We start from the raw sequence: 13,603 nt of genomic DNA on the forward strand, positions 1-13,603 counted from the left end.
GGGGTCCCTTCGTCCGGGGCCGCCCTCCGCCGTGCTCCTGAGAAGAAACAAACACAGGCGCGCGTACACACACACACACGTGTTTAGTTGTTGCTCTCTCCCAGGTTGGGGTTATGCTTCACAACTCATCTCATCAGCTGTCAGCCGCCAAATGTCTTTTTTAAGGAGTGGGATCTAGCCGTTAATGTAGCGGGTGCCGGTGTGCGCCGGCGGGCAAGACTGAATACTCCACGGCCAAATCACCGTAATCGATGTTCCCCCAGAGCCGCGGGCGGGGAGCCCGGCTCATCTCTCCTCCGCCGGGGGCCGGCGGCGGGGCTGAGGGCGGGGCGGGCCGGGCAGGGGGTGGGTGAGTGCGCCCGCCGTGCCTCCGTGGGCGCAGCGTGGGCGGGGAAGGGGGCGGCTGGCCAACGGGGGGCCGGCTCGTGACGGGCTCCGCGTCTGTGACCTCGCCGTCTGGGGGGCTGCGGGGAAGGTGGGCGACCTCCGCCCCACGCCCGGCTTTAGGGAGCAGCCGGGGCCAGCGGTCGTGCGCCTCCCTGACGGAGCGGAGGCTCCTTGTGGGCAGCAGCGGGTCACTTGGTTACTCTGTACTCCCGAGTGCTTGGTACATGGTGTCCCACCAGCGGCCGGGGCGGTGCCGGGCTTCCGGCAGACCGTGCCCGACGCCAAGGCTGCGGCCGCCGGCCCCCCCCGGACCCGGACCCACCCCGCCGCCCCCTTCTGCCCTCCGCCTCAGGCCAGAGGAGGGGCTTGAAGGGTGGGCCGCCCCCCTCAGAGAACCAGTGGGACTTAGTGGATAGAGCACGGGCCTGGGAGTCAGGAGACCTGGGTTCTATTCCCAGCTCCGCCACCTCATTTCGTTTCTCTGGGCCTCAGTTTCCTCATCTGTAAAACGGGAAGTACCCCACAGACGGTGAGCCCGGTGTGAGTAGGGCCCGGAGTACGGCCCCGACTTTGGGCCGTGGCTTGTTACCTTGGGGTCTCCGGGCTGTGGTTTGTTACCGTGGGGGGGTCTCGGGCTGTGGTTCGTTAGCGTGGGGGGTCTCCAGGCTCCGGTTTGTTAGCGTGGGGCCTCCGGGTCTGACTTGTTATAAGGTTGCCGGACTCGGATTTGTCCTGGGGATCCCGGCCTCTGATTTGCTACGGCGGGCTCTGTTTGTTACTTCGGGACTCCGGCCTCTGCCGGGGAGCCCTCTCAGACCTCCCCCCACATTCTGCCCGCCCGACCCTCGGGCCCCCGGGAGCCTCGACTCCGCCGGCGGGGCATTTAACCTCCAGCTCCCGCCTCCCCTCCGCGCCCAGACGGAGCCCCAGAAAAACTTGTTTCACTGAACGCGTCTGTTCAAATCCCCCAACAAACAGATTAGCCGAAGCTTTATCGGAGAGGAGAGGACACAGAGAGAGAGAGAGAGAGAGGGGACGAGAGAGAGGGTGGGGGGGAGAGAGAGAAATGGGATAATGGTTTTCAGCAAATCCTCGGGCTGTCACAGATTAAAACAGCGGCAGCGGGCATGTTATCAGACCTTTCTCCTCCTCCCGCCCGCAACCCGCTTTGTCTCCTCTCTCGTCTCTCCTCCTCCGCCGCTGCCGCCGAGGCGTCGGAGCGCGAGCCGCGGAGATACAAGAAGAAGTCAGTTCCAATCGGATCGGCCATTGGTTTTCCCGGGGCCGATCCGTGTCGCCTTATTGATCGGCGGGGCCCCCCGTGCCGGTCACCTTGTTCGCCTGGGCGGCGAGGTGGGGGCCGGGGGCCGGCCCGGCGGTGGGGGGGCCGGGAAGCACGCGACCCCCGGAACCGCTTTAAACTTGCTGTCGACGATCGATCGGCGTTGCGGGCCGGGCGGGGGGAGGAGAGGGGAGGGCGTGCGAGCCTCCTGCCCCGATCAGAGGAGCCGAGACGACCGTGACCTTCGTGGCCGAGGGGGCTGACGCGTTGCTCCGGAGACCCGGCCCGCGCCCGTGAGCTCTCGGCTCCGTCCCGGGCCCCACGGCGACCCCCGCCTCCCGTCTCCCTCCGGCCGGGAGCGGGACGGGACCCGGGGGCGCTCCCTTGGGACTCCCGGCTCCGATCCGAACCCCCTCGTTGGCCAGGGCCAGCCGCCTCCCCGCCCTCGCTGTACCCGCCTGCCAAATGGGCCTTCGAGTGGAGGGCGGGGACCCGGCCGAATGCGCGGCCGGGGGGGTGGTCCGGGCGAGGGTGGGCCCGCCGGCCACGGGGCCGCCTCCGGACGACGCCGGGCCGGCCTCCTCCCTCCGGGGCGGGGGCCGGGCCGGGGGAGAGGCATAACGAGTAATGGGCCCGAGTGTGGAAACAGTGTTAATAAAGTGTATTTCACTTTTAATTTTGACATATAATGTAATGATCTTTTTTAAGGCCCTATCATATTATCTGCATGACTAGATTATTGAGTCTTCATCATCTCCAGATAAATTTATGGCCGGGATGATGCTGGGAATTTATTATCAGTCAATAGAGCTCAATACTCTAACAAGGCGTGTAATAAGATATACATATTTAATGATCCGAAGTAAAACGTCCCGCTAATGGGAGGCCGGTGTTTGAATTCCCCCGCCGACTCTCCCCCGCAGCACCCAGCCCGATCCCCTGGGGCCGGGGCCTCTGGGGCGTGGGGGCGGGCCGGGCACCGGGGCGGACGGGGTCGGGGTCCGGGCCGCGTTCGGCGGAGTGTCGCTTCGTGTCACCGCTCGGTGGCCGAGGGGCCGGTGGGGTGCTCGTGTGGTGCCGCGCGTACACGCGTGCGTCGAGGGTGGGGGGACGTGGAGGGGGGTGGGTGGGAATCCGCCCCTCCCCGGCTCCGCCCCGCCCCTCCTCCGCCGGCCCCGGAGAGCGCGGCGCCCACGGCCGGGGTCCGGCCCCGGCGTGGGGGCCGCCGGGGAACTGGTTCCCCGGGACTTTCCGGGGCCCTTTGAAGCGCCCGTCTTTGTGGGCGGATTAGAGCGCGGCCCCCGCTCTCGCTGCGAGGGAGACAAGAGCGCCGTCCCCGCGTTTGATCCTTCCCCGGCAGGCAGAGAGGCTTCTGGGAGACAAAAGGGGGCGCCGAGGGGAGACTCGGAGCCGAGGCTTAAAAATAGGCCGGTCTCCCTCCGGGATGAAGGGAGACGCCCGTTCCCGGCCGCCTCGAGCCGTCGCCGCCGCCCCTGCCGCGGGAAGAAGCCTCGGCCATCTGGGAGCGCGGCGGCGGCGGCAGGGGCGGCGGGCGGCTCGGACACGCGGAGGGAGAACCGGGCCGTGGCGGCCGGCCGGAGCGCGGGCACGGCTTCGCGGCGACCCGCGTGGCCTCCGGACCCCAGGCCGGCGGCCCCCGCTGCCTCCGGGCCCGGCCGGTCAGGATCCGGGTCCGACACCGGACCCCGGACCCGCCCGCTGACCCTCTCCGGGCCCGCCCTGCCTCTCAGAGAGGGTCCTGGGCAGGGGCAGGAAGGAGGAGCGGAGGGGGCGGAAGGATCCCGGGCCCATCTGCCCCGGCCGTTTGGGGGCAGGTGGGTGGGCGGTCCTGCCGGCGGCCTCCGTTGCTGCCGTAGCTGCTTCTCCAGGTCTCCGTCGCAGCCCGACCGCTCCGGGCCTGCCCTCCCGCCCCCAGCCCGGCCTGCGCTGTCCCCCCCCCCATCTCTGCCTAGGGCCCCTCGGGGGGCCGTGACCCCTGACCCCAGGCCCCTCTCCTCGGAGCCCGTGGACGTCTAAGGCCAGGCGCCTCGGGTCGCCTCCGGGCCGGCCCGAGAAGGCGACCCTCGGCGGGTCCCCGGCAGAGGCCAGGAGAGGCCGGGGGGCCCGGGGGAGACGGAGGGCCGGGGGAGGCGGCCGGGGCGATTCGGGGGGTGGACCGGGCCCCCAGAAGCCGGGCGCGGGCCCGGGTGCGCTCGGCGGGCGTCTGTCAGGGGCAGGATTATGAGTAGTGAGCATAACGCCTCAGCCTATGAATAGCATTGTCTGGCTGATGGTGATGTATCGTTTTTCATTACCTCCTCTCGAGCCCGCCCTGCTCCACGCGTGGAAATTCTATTTATTCCCTAATTTGTAAAAATTCCCTCTTTATCTGATCCCAATCAGGGAGGGGTAATTGGCTCTCTGGGGCGAGCGGCTGGGGTCCTGATGAAGAGGTATGTGTGTCTGCTCCCGCGTCCGGCCCGCACCCGGCCCCGCCGCTCCAGCCACGGGGGCCACAATTAATAATGATTTGCAAATGGCAGACAAGCAATAACGCAGAAAGATGTGTTCCTCCCCCCCCCCGCCCCGCCCGCCCATCTCCTTCCCCCATACAAATGGCAGAGGAATGAAAACCCGGCACTATAAATTCTGAAATTAGTTATTCACCATAATAAACGGGTCCCTTAGCGGCGTGGCCTGGCCCGCCCGCCCTCTCTCCCCGGCTTCTCCCCCGGGGACCCCCGCTCTCCTCGGCCCCCTTCCCCGGCCCAGGCCGGCCTGGCTGTCCGATGGCCGGGAGAGGGGCGGCGCCTTGACTCGATCATCGTGACCTGGGAAGATCCTCCCCGACCCCCGAGTCGGCGTGGCGGGGGGGCGACTCGCCCCCCTGCCCGATTCTCTACCCCAGCCCCCGCCCGACTCCACGGCGAACCCCCAACCTCGCCCCCTTCACCCCGCTCCTCCCGCTCCCCCCCTCGGCGCTCCCCCAGCGCCCCCCGACCCGGCGCCCTGTCGGCCGCCGGACGCGGCGTGGGTCCGGTCGGCCCCGCCCGCCCGCACGGGGCCGGGGTTGGGGGGGGGGACGGCCCCTCCTGCCCGGTTTAATCGGGCCTGGATAATGGATCTATAATTGACTCATTTCAATGCTTTTGCCTACAGGAGAGCATAGCATTAAATGTTTGATTGCCTTAATTTCCAAACACATCATTATCCCCTTCTTACCAGCTCTTAATAAACACTTTATGAGGATTTAAAAAAAAAAAAAGCCTTCAGTCCTCGTACTTCTCTGAAGTGATAAACTCTAATTAAGTCTAATATTTAAAAATATGGTAATGGTGACTTGTTTGACTAAGTGGGCCGCATTTCCATAATTTCATTATTACGTAAAACACGCTAATTATTTGAAGTGCGCTTATTACTAAAAGAGAAATCTCGCTCTAATAAAGATGAAATTGGCTTTTTCGCCTTATTGCAGAGCGCGGGGCGAGATCCCTCACCGTCAGCCCCTCGGTGGGGAGGGGGCAGGGACCCCCTCTCCCACCCCCCCGTGGGGGCGGGACTTTGTGCAGGCAGGACGGCTCGTCCCTCCCTCTCTCCGACCCCGGCTTCGTGCCCGAGCCCAAATCCCGGTAGCCTCCGCCGCCCCGGCCGGCCCGGGCTTCCCCGGCCCGGGTCCGCGGGGGGCGTCGGGCAGGGCGCTGTGGGGAGGGGGCTGACCGGCTAGCGGGGGGCCGGGGCGTTCCCCCCCCCCACCCCGTGGACGTTAGTGGAGGGGAACGGGTGGCACGGGGAAGTGGGCTGCAGGGGTGAGGGTCAGTACCGCCGCCGGGGGTCCGGGCCTGGGCCGGCGCGGGGAGAAGGGCGATCGGTCGGAGACCTGCTTGTCCTCACCCTCTCCCCGTTCCCAGCCCCAGTTGGGAAGGTGGGACGGCCCACCTACCCGCAGGGAATGTTCGTACTACTGCTGGATCCGTCCGTCGGTCGATCCGTCTCCGCGCCCGGCCTCGCCCCGATGCCTCCTCAGCCGCTCACCGGCGGAGCTCGCGAGCGGCACACGGGGCGTCCCGTCCGAACGCACGTTTGCGCGGGCGCCTCCCCCCCCGGGCCAGCGGTCGGTCCCGGGCCCCGAAGGCCCCTCCGGCTCCGGGCTTCCTGTGGCGAGCGTGCAGTCCGGTGGGGCCAGTGGGCCCCGGGCCGGGCGGCGGAGCCGGCCTCCTCCCCTTTCTCGGGGGCTCCGGGTGGGGCGGCCCCCTCTCCCCGACACCCGGAGGCTGCAGGGAAACCGTGGGCGCTGGGTCGGCCCACGGCGGTTCTGAGCGGGCGACTGCGCTGGGGTCGGGAGGGGCGGTGCTGCCGGGAGGGGAAGAGCCCCCCAGGAGGAGATAGATGTCTTCCGCGGGTCGGGCGGAGGTGGGTGAGGGAACAGCCGTCCGTTTGGGGGCAGGGTGGGGGGGCCGTGGTCGGGAGGGCAGTGGTTAAGGGTGGCCGTTGGGGTTTCGGCGCGGGCGGCAGCTGGGGGATCAGAGGCGGCGGGGTTGGAAGCAACAGTCCCCACAGTTAGGGCTAATGGACGCAGAGGGTTGACCTGGGCGCCGCCCTGCCCGGACCCGGCTGCGGGGCCACCGTCAGCGGGCACTGCGGAGCGTGGGGCCGGGCGGGGGCCGGGCCGGCCGGCACCGTGCGGCGCGGTTTGGGAAGCGGGCGGCTGTGAACATTTCAAGGCCCGGGGCGGCGACGGGTGTCCCGCCGCCCGGGAGCGGCTCGGGTGCCAACGTAGACCGGCACCCTTCCGCTGCGATGCGCCCTTCTTTGCGGGGAGGCGGGGGGCTTCCGGGGCGCTGCCCCCGAGACGTCGGGCCCCTCCGCGGCGCCCCACGACCCCACGGGGCTTCAGGAGAAACAGTCACGGGACCAGGCGGCGGCCCCCGACAGCGCGACTCCTCTGCCTCGGGCCGGGCCCCCGCCCCGTCCCCCGGGAGCCGCCCGCTGCGGCGGCGAGGGGAACGGCACCGCGCCGGGAGAAATGAGTATTAATTGTCCAGTTAAAGGGCCCCGGACCATTGAGCGGTTTCTCCAGGCTGATGAGGGAAGCCACCAAGATGAAGTCAATAGAAAACTAATTTTCTTTTCTTCCCGGAGAAATGAGGTGTGTGGCAGTGATGTAATTGTGGATAATGAGGTGAGTTATTCTTAATATTCCGGCCGGCGCCTGTCAGCTCCCACACCTGGAGGGGGAGAGGCGGCCACGCCGCCCCACCCGCCCCCGCGGAGGCGGTCCGGGGCTCACGGCAGGCCCCGGGCGGGGGCCGGCGACGCCCCCCTAGAGTTCACCGGGCCGGGAGGGCGCAGGTTCTGTCTGCTCCACTCGGTCTCAGAACGGCAGTAGACTGGAAGCACCTCGGGGGCAGAGATCGTATCTCCTAACTCTCTCGGACTCTCCCCTGCATTTAGTACAGGACCCCGTACCTGGAGTTGCTAAGTAGTTGATCGATTGACCCAGGCTGAGGTCTTGGGGAGCTTACAGAGAACGGCGACGGGCACCCCCCCCCCGGCTCCGCCGGGGAAGGGGCGGGTTTAGTGGCACCTCCGGGTGCCCCAGCAGCCCCCTCGTTGAAACGGTCGAGACCGTCATCAGCGGTACTGACGGAGTTTGCCGTCTGCGGGGCTCGGGAGAGCATCCGGTAGAGTTGCCACGCACGATCCCTGCCGGAAGGAGCCGGGGACGGAGCCGGGGGCGGGGGTGGTCCCCGCAGGCCGTAGTAAAGGGCTTTTGTGCCGTGTACCCGCGCATGTCTGAGTGGAGGTGGCGACGTGCAACGGGCGGATGGACCGTGGTGGCGGGAGTCGCGCGCCCCCTTGTCTGCCCCAGGGCTAGCGGGGGACCGGGGGACGCTCAATGGGGCCTGGGGAAGGCATCCCGGAGGAAGCGGCTCTGGGCGGGCTCGGGTCCGCCTCTGACCCAAGCGGGGATGGCCCTGCTGGGCCCTGTCCGCTCGCGAGACGGGAGAACCGGAAAGCTTCACGACCTCACCTCACGGGCAGCACGCCCGGCTCCAGACCCAGCCTCCCCGGTCCCGTCGCCCGCGACTGACCCGTCTTCCCCGCCGCCGTCTGTCTCCCCGGCTGTCGGTTCCTAAAGTCACACTCTTCTTAGCGTGGGTCTCTCACTTCTACCGTCTCCTGCCGCCTTCCCTTACGGACCCTTTCTCCGGTCTCCCTTAGGATGGGAGCGCCCATCCGGCGCCCCACCGGCTCCCGCGGTCGGCAGAGGCCCCGGGCAGGTATCCACGTGAGCCGTCGCCCTCGTGAACCGTTAAGAGATCCGCTCCGGAAACCCCCCGCGCCGTGAGGGGCCGGTATCGGCGGGGGCCGAGGTGAAAGGCAAGGGTGGACCTTCTTCTCCAAGAGGGGGCGGGGAGAGTGGGGACGGAGCGGGGCGGACCGGCCACGGGGGAGAGGGCCGGCGGGGCACGTCGGCCCCGAAGCACGTTCTCACGGCTGGCTTTGCTTGTGTGGCGCGTCCCAGGCGGGGTGTGGGAGAGGAGTTAGCACGGGCAGAGAGGGCAGGGGCAGAGTGGAGGTGCCCTCCGACAGGGGCGGGGATCACTCACTAACCACGATCCTCCCGCCTAACGGTGACAAACATCCCGGAGCGCGGGCGGGGCCGGAGCGCCGGCCCCGAGCGCCGGCCGAGCGCGGCTCCCGTCCGGCCATAAAGCAAGCGCGGGGACGGGTTAAATATGGAGCTGCCCACGCCGGCTGCCGGCCCATCTGTCTTTGCCGCCGGAGCCCAGGTGCAGCGGGGGCGAGCGCCGAATGAGCGCATTTACAGGCCTGACGCTTTGCTGCCTCCGCTCTGGCTCCCGCCGGCCCCCCGCGCCCTGCGGCCTCTGCCCCCCAAGTGCCCACAGGGCCGCCACGCGCGGGGGTGAGGCGGCTTCCCAGACGCCCGCCCGCTAGGTCCGGGCCCCTCGGGGGCCCCGGGAGCCAAGCGAGCCGACGGTGCCCAGGCGAGGGGAGCCTCCAGCCTGGCAGCCCGGGGCCTGGGTCCTCAGAGGCAGCCGGGGCTGGGACTGGTAGAGAGGGGGAGGGCGGAGGACAGGAGGCACAAGGACGAGTCTCCCATTGACCTGGAGGCTTCGGCGTGGGGCGGCTCTCGAGTCCCCCGGGGCGACCCCCTCGGGACTCACCCCGCCCACCCTCCCGCCCCGGCAGCCCGCGTCTCACCTGCCCCTGCACTGACCCCAGACGCAGCCCCCTAAAGCAATCGCCTCTGATTATTACAATATCAATATACAATATTCCGACAATAACACCATCGATTTTGCAGTCAGACAGAGCCCGGGCCGGGCCCGTTTAAAGAGGAGGCAGTTAATAGCGCCCTCATTAAAAATCTATAGCCTCCCCCTCCCCCAAAAAGAAAAAGCCGTTTATATTCATTAGGGCGATTGAATATAAAGTAATATGTTTGTGTAGGCCGTTGGGGTAATGCGATAATCCGTCCGTGTAGCAGAGTGAAATCCACTTAGCACAGGCCTGTCAGCCCGGCAAGAAGAATGGGCCCATAAAGTCAGGAATATGTTGGGGGAGTGGGGGGGGGGGGCGGGAGGCCGGAGAGCCGAGTTGGGAGCCGGGAGGGCAAGGCGGTGGGCGGGGGGGCGCGGCAGGGGAGCGGAGAGGAGAGTTCGTGGGCGGGTAGAGGACGGAGGCCACGGAGAAAGAGGCAGGTGGAGGCCGTGGGCGGGACGGGGGCCGAAAGGGGACGGGGAGAAGGGAGGCCGTGGGTGGGGAAAGGACGGAGGCTGTGGGGTGGGAGGTGGGTGGAGGCTGGCAGGGGCGAGGGGAGGCCACGGGCGGGTAGAGGATGGAGGCTGTGGGAAGGAGGCAGGTGGAGGTCCAGGAGAGGGCAGAGGCCAGCGGCGAGGCCGGTGGCGGCTGTGGCCAGGGCAGGGATGAGGAGAGGCTGTGAGGGAGAAGAGGATGGAGGCCACGGGGGAGGCAGGCAGAAGCTGTGGGAGGGGGAGGAGGCCGGAAGGGCTGAGGAGAGGCTGGAGACCAAGGGGAAGGAGGCAGGTGGAGGCCGCAGGAGGAGAAACAGCGTGACCTGTGGATAGAGCGCAGGCCTGGGAGTCGGGAGGACCTGGGTTCTAACGCCGGCTCCGCCACGTGTCTACTGTGTGACCTTGAGCGAGTCACGTCATTTCTCTGGGCCTCGGTTACCTGTAAAATGGGGATTGAGACCGAGAGCCCCTTACGGGACAGGGTCCAAACTGATCGACTCGTATCTCCCTCGGCACTCAGAACCGCGCTTGGCCCATCTAAGCGCTTAACGTGTCCCGCGGTAATAACAAGGGCCAGGGGCAGGACCCTCCAGGGACAAGGTGGCGGCCCCCGGCCCGCTGAAATCCTTGGGCTCGCACCCGAGGCTGATGCCTCCCCGCGCCTCCCTCGGGCCTCGGGCCCGGCGGGCGGCCGTGTCCGCGGCCCAGGGCCGGGGGAGCGGAGGGCCGACGTGGGGACCGCGGGCGGCCCTCCCTCGCGCGCGGTAACGAGGGAGAGACGGACGGGGCCGGGCCACCGGGCGACGGCTCCCCGGGCGGCCGTCCGCCGGCGTGGACGGAGGAGCTGCTTAGTTTTTGCTTTGGAGTTTATGAAAATGCCCCACTCTAATATCCCGAGAGCCAGCCTATAATTGTGTTATTAAATCAATCGCGGCGGATTACATTGTAAAATCAATAGACGCCTGTAATTGCATATTAGAAAGTTGTTCTGCTGTTGTTGATTTTTTTCCTCGGATAATTATAATAAGCGTGTTTACCTTGGTGCTGATTTGGAATCGGTCTGGCTAAATGACTTACGACGAGCTCCGGACGAGGACGTCGGCCCCGGCGAGGGGGGGGCGGGGGACGGGGCTGCTCCCGGGACCTGCGGGAACCGGCCCGGACCCTCCGGGGGCGAGGCGGGGAGGGCACCGGATGGTCGGGAGGGGAGGAGGGAAGCCAGCCGGGAAGCCAAGGCTTTCCCGGCTCCCCCTTGGCCTCTCGCGTGCCTGGCCGGGGGCGGGGGGAGAGCGGGCACAGGGCCAAAGGGCTGGGGTACCAGCCGGCCCGGAGCCGCGACGCAGCGGTCGCGGGTCTGAGGAGTCTGGGGCGCAGGGTCACGTGGGGAGGGGGTGCGGAGGGGGGTGGCGGGGTGATGGTGGTTTAGGGTGAACCTAAGCGTGCTTCACGGACACGGGTGCGGGAAGGCAGCACGCTGACCCGGCCCCAGGCCGTGGAAAGCTTCTTGCCCTTGTGCCCCATCGCGGTGGATGTGGTGTGCCACCCGCAGGGCTGGACGGGTCTGAGGTGGACCACGGGAACGGGTGCGTGCAGAAGTCCGAGTGGCTTCTGGGAGGGCACGGACGGGCAGCCGGGAGACAGGCGCCCGGGCTACCCCGGGGGTAGACGGGACCTCAGGCCCTTCACACCTGTGGACGTGGCCGGCCTGGTTCCGATCCCGAGGCCCAGCGGGCCGGGGTGGGGAGGGGGAGAGGCTGTGGCCAGGCAGGGTGGCTGGAGCTCTTTCCGGACCCGGCCCGAGCGGGGTGCCGGTCCCTGCCCTCCCCGTCCCGGCCCAGGCAGGGGCAGCTCAGGAGTAACGAAGCCTAGGGTCGGGGCGGGGAGCGGAGCCGGCTCCGCTGCCCCGGGGAGGCCCGGGCGGGAAAAGCTGGGGCCGCGGGAAGGCCGATGGCTTGTGGCCCCGGGGCGGCCGGGCACCCTAAGTGACCGAGGGCCCAGCCCCGGGAGGACGGTGCGGCCCGCCGGCCCCGGCCCTGCCTCCTCTCCGGCTCCCGGAACGGGCCCGCCGGCGCCCGCCCGCCTCCCCGACAGTGAAATATCGGCACAATTAGCCCGGATACAGTTCAATTATGATAAACAGCGTCCGCCCCTTAAGCCGTGATTAAAAGGCCTCCCCCCCCTTTGATAGAGAGACCTAATTCCCCCCGATTACGGGCGCTGCCGCGCTGACTGATTGCAGGGCCCTGCTGCGGGCCCGCCCGCCGGCCGAGATGGATGTGAGCCCTTCTTTATCATTTCCACATCACCGGGGCCGTGGCCCCCGCCCCCTCCCCCCCCCCCCCCCCCGGCTCCCCGCCCGGCCCGGGCCGGCCTCCCCCTCCACTCCCCGCCCCCCGCCGCGCGCGCGCACACACCCGGGCAAAGTCACCCTTCCGCTGAGAGGGTGATGAATGGGCGGGCGCTAATGAAATGGAGACATCAAGGCGTGGCACGGCGCGGAAGAGAAAGTGGCCGCGTGGCGGGGAGCTGTCCCCCGCGCCGGCGGCCGCAACAAGAAGGATCGGCTGGCGGCTGTGTTCTGTCGAGGGAGAAATTACACATTTACTCTGGCTTTTCCTTAAGGAGACGGCCCCCATAGATCAAAACATGGATTTACAAGCCAATTTCCGCCGTGAAATATAGGCCCCCGGGGACGCGCCGGGCCCGGCTCCCGTTCCGGCCGGCGGCCCGGACGAGGGGAGGCTCCGGCCCCGGGGCCCGCCGACCGGCCCGCCGACCTCCCCACCCACCCGCAGACCGCCGCCCCGAGGGGCTCGGGTCGGGGCGGGGGGACGGGGCCCGTCCTAGAGATAAAATGGACGCGTGGGTGAGTCGGGGGGCGCCTGGGTCATCAGGGGTGGTGCCGCCGTCCCGCCCCGTCAGCCGGGGCCGGGGAAGGAGTGGCGACGGAGTCCGGAGGGCCGGAGCTGCCAGGTGCGGAAGGGGAGAGGACGAGGAGCTGCCCGGGAGCCGGTGGGAAACCGGGGTCAAGCTCTCCTCGCCGGCCTCGGGCCGGCGCACGGCCCCGGGCCGCGGGGTGGGGTCACGGGTCCAGGCGGGCAAGCGTCGGACGGTAAACTCACTCTCTCTGCCCACAGCGGCAGTCAGGGTCCAGACTCCAGCCGCCGCCCCACGCCGACGGCCCCGCCCCACCCCGCTCTCACCGGGTCTCTCTCTCTCTCTCGCTCTCTCTCCCCGGCCGCAGATGACTGCAAGAACATCGCCAACATCATGAAGACGCTGGCGCAGCGAGGTTTCATCTTCAAGCAGACCTCCAAGCCCTTTTGATCGGCGGCCGGGCCGGCCCAGCCGGCCAAGCCCGCACGCGGCCGCGGCCCCCCGGTCCCGGGCCCCGGCCGCCGCCGCCGCCGTGGCCGCCCCGCCCGCCCGCGGCCGGGGGGCGGGCCGCGCCGGGGGGGAGGGGGGCCGACCGCCCGCCCGCCGGGTCCCCGCCCGTGCGGGGCTTTGCCAACCGGGCCCCCCTCCCTCCCGCCCCACCCGGTCTCGGCTCCAGTGTGGAGGGGCTGGAAGCTGGGAGTCCGGGGCTTTAGGGTTGGGGCCGAAGGGCGACGGGGCGGGGGCGCGAGAGGAGGCGCCTGAGAGCCGGGGAAGCCCCGGTCGGCTGAGGCCACAGGCCCGGCCCCCTGGGGCCCCTCCGTCCCCTCCCGCTCCGTCCCCGCTCTGGGCCGGGAACTCGGTCACCCCCGCCCCTCCCCCCGCCGCCCCCCGTCCCGGGTCCCCCGACTCTCGAGCACCTGCGGCCCCCGCCCCCGGGCCCGCCCCCGCCCGCTCCAAGTATTAGCTCTCCCGGGGAAGGCCGCCCCGTCCGCCTCCCACCTTGAGCCCCGCGGCCGGGAGACCGTGGCCGCGGGGCCGGCGGACGAGGGCCCGGGGGCGGGGCGCGGCCCCCGGGGTCCGGGCGGGGGCCCCGGAGCGCGGAGCCCAGAGCTCCGGCCGTCTCCGGCCCCGCTCCCCCCGGGCCCGGGCAGGGGCCGCCCCGGGGCGGGAGCCGGTCCGCACCCGGAACCCCCGGCCCCGTTCCCTCTGCCCTCCCTCCCCCGCCCCCCCGCCCCACCCCCCCGCCCCGTAGTGCATGGTGTGTGGTGTCCCCAGG

The 13,603-nt window shown here is 69.1% G+C and overlaps 1 protein-coding gene across 4 annotated transcripts in view; it reads left to right on the plus strand.

The window, feature by feature from the left end:
• ERI3 (ERI1 exoribonuclease family member 3) overlaps positions 1–12,841 on the plus strand; it is a 145,994-nt gene extending 133,153 nt beyond the window's left edge. For all 4 annotated transcript variants that reach the window (XM_029083467.2, XM_029083470.1, XM_029083469.2 and 1 more), the window contains exon 8: positions 12,695–12,841. The gene's annotated coding sequence lies outside the window, so the exon portion shown is untranslated. The remainder of the gene's footprint in view (positions 1–12,694) is intronic.
• Positions 12,842–13,603: the final 762 nt, after the last annotated feature.

The sequence above is a fragment of the Ornithorhynchus anatinus genome, chromosome 18, assembly GCF_004115215.2.
Source record: "Ornithorhynchus anatinus isolate Pmale09 chromosome 18, mOrnAna1.pri.v4, whole genome shotgun sequence".
In the NCBI taxonomy this organism is placed as follows: domain Eukaryota; kingdom Metazoa; phylum Chordata; class Mammalia; order Monotremata; family Ornithorhynchidae; genus Ornithorhynchus; species Ornithorhynchus anatinus.